The 2,500-nt window shown below is 24.1% G+C and overlaps 2 non-coding genes across 2 annotated transcripts in view; both read left to right on the top strand.

Moving 5' to 3' along the window:
* Positions 1-1,424: 1,424 nt before the first annotated feature.
* Positions 1,425-1,579, top strand: LOC123304572. The gene has a single exon (XR_006536582.1). It is a non-coding gene; the product is annotated as a 5.8S ribosomal RNA (ribosomal RNA).
* A 635-nt stretch (positions 1,580-2,214) lies between these two features.
* The window catches only part of LOC123304569, a 4,578-nt gene continuing 4,292 nt past the window's right edge, over positions 2,215-2,500 (top strand). The window contains exon 1 of the ribosomal RNA XR_006536579.1: positions 2,215-2,500. This exon is cut by the window's right edge and continues 4,292 nt beyond it. This is a non-coding gene — a ribosomal RNA (large subunit ribosomal RNA).

Here is a 2,500-nt window from a genome sequence, read left to right as displayed (position 1 = left end):
CGCAGTTTTTTGATGTGGTTTTTACTGCCGGCGTACAAATAATTCTTCTTAGAGGGACAGGCGGCATTCTAGCCGCACGAGATTGAGCAATAACAGGTCTGTGATGCCCTTAGATGTTCTGGGCCGCACGCGCGCTACACTGAAGGAATCAGCGTGTCCTCCCAGGCCGAAAGGTCCGGGTAACCCGCTGAACCTCCTTCGTGCTAGGGATTGGGGCTTGCAATTGTTCCCCATGAACGAGGAATTCCCAGTAAGCGCGAGTCATAAGCTCGCGTTGATTACGTCCCTGCCCTTTGTACACACCGCCCGTCGCTACTACCGATTGAATGATTTAGTGAGGTCTTCGGACTGGTACGCGGCAATATTTCTGATATTGCCGATGTTGCTGGGAAGATGACCAAACTTGATCATTTAGAGGAAGTAAAAGTCGTAACAAGGTTTCCGTAGGTGAACCTGCGGAAGGATCATTAACGATATATATAAAATATATTTATTTATATTTTTTGTATTGTTTTTAAATATTCCAAAAAATAAAAATATTATTGATAAGAAATATTTTTTTTAACAAAATTACATATTAATATGTTATTTTGTTAAAAATATATAATAGTAATTATGTGTTAAAAGAGATTTATTTTGGTTATGATATCATATTAAAGTAATACGCCAAACTTTTTTTATACACATAATATATCTATACATATAATATAGAGAATATTATATAAATATTAATAATATATTTGTTACATATAAAATATTTTTATATTCAATATTATTATTATTATTAAACAATAATTATTAATAAAATCTATAAATAATTTCTCTTATAAAAAAGTGAAATTAAAAATAGAATATATTGAAATTATTTGTTTATATGTATATAATCTCTATTAAGAAAAATAAAATAAGATTATAATTGATATAATCTATATTTTTATTTTTCTATGTTATATAATAAAAATAAAGAAAACACAAGATAAAATTTTTTTAAAGAATAAAATTTATTTCAAATTTAAATTTCTTTATGTTTTGTCTTGATATTTCTTTTTTTTTATTAAAAGTTATTATGTTAAAAAACAAACCCATTTGTTTTGTACCATATTAATATTATATATATTTTTATGTAGAAAATAATTTATAAAAAAAAAATAAATACATTTCTATAAAATATACCAAATATTAATTATTATATCTAGCTAGCACTAACAAAAATATCAAAAATGTTATGTATATATTTATTAATACCATAATATCTTTAATTTATATATATATATATTTAAAATAAAATATATAATTTATATTCTAGAAAAATTTTTTTATTTTAAAAGAATTTATAAAGATATATAAATTAATAATTTTATTTTTTATATTAAAAATAAAGATTATTATTAATAATAATACTTACATTTAAAATTTAAAAAGATTACCCTGGACGGTGGATCACTTGGCTCGTGGGTCGATGAAGAACGCAGCTAATTGCGCGTCAACTTGTGAACTGCAGGACACATGAACATTGACATTTCGAACGCACATTGCGGTCCTTGGATACTGTTCCCGGACCACATCTGGCTGAGGGTCGTATACATTATATTAATATAATAAAAGATTATTTTACATAAAATTTTTTTTATGAAAAAGAAATTTATCAATAATTAAAAAAGAAAATTTATTTTTTCATATTTAATTAAATTGATAAATAAAATTTTTATAAAAGAAATGTAAAATTATTTATATATGAATGTTTTACGCCAAATATAAGAAAAAAATAAATATAAAATGTTTTTAATAGCATTTAAAATTTATATATTTTTTATTATTTGTCGACATTTTTAAATTAATATATCAATATTATTTTTTATCATTTATATATAATATTATAAAACTTTATGTTAATAATAATATTAATAATAAATGATATTAATAATATATTTTTAAAATATTAAATAAAGAAGAATAAACAAAAATATTATATATTAATATTTTGTTATGGAATATTTTATTTGTAATAAAATTTTCAATATACTCGAAAAAAATTAATATATATAATTATTTATTTTTTATTTTCTTCTCTTTAGATAAATATAAAAATAATATTATATAATAATATTAAAAAAATTTGAGTATGAATAATTAAGAAAATTGTTTACTTATAAAATATAACAAAAACATAATATATAAAAAAAATTTTTGTTTTAATACTTCTAAAAACTTTTACGACCTCAGAGTAGGTGAGATTACCCGCTGAATTTAAGCATATTATTAAGCGGAGGAAAAGAAACTAACTAGGATTCCCTTAGTAGCGGCGAGCGAACAGGGATAAGCCCAGCACTGAACCCCGTGGCTGATAAACAGACACTTGGGGAATGTAGTGTTTAGGAAGATTCAATATAAACCTATTGTTATATAATACATCCAAGTCCATCTTGAATGGGGCCATATACCCATAGAGGGTGCCAGGCCCGTAGTGATTATTATTGATGATAGGTGAATCTTTCCTTAG

Source organism: Chrysoperla carnea, assembly GCF_905475395.1.
Source record: "Chrysoperla carnea chromosome X unlocalized genomic scaffold, inChrCarn1.1 SUPER_X_unloc_68, whole genome shotgun sequence".
NCBI lineage: Eukaryota > Metazoa > Arthropoda > Insecta > Neuroptera > Chrysopidae > Chrysoperla > Chrysoperla carnea.
Note: the sequence above shows the minus strand (reverse complement) of the source record. Positions and strands in the feature narration are given on the sequence as shown.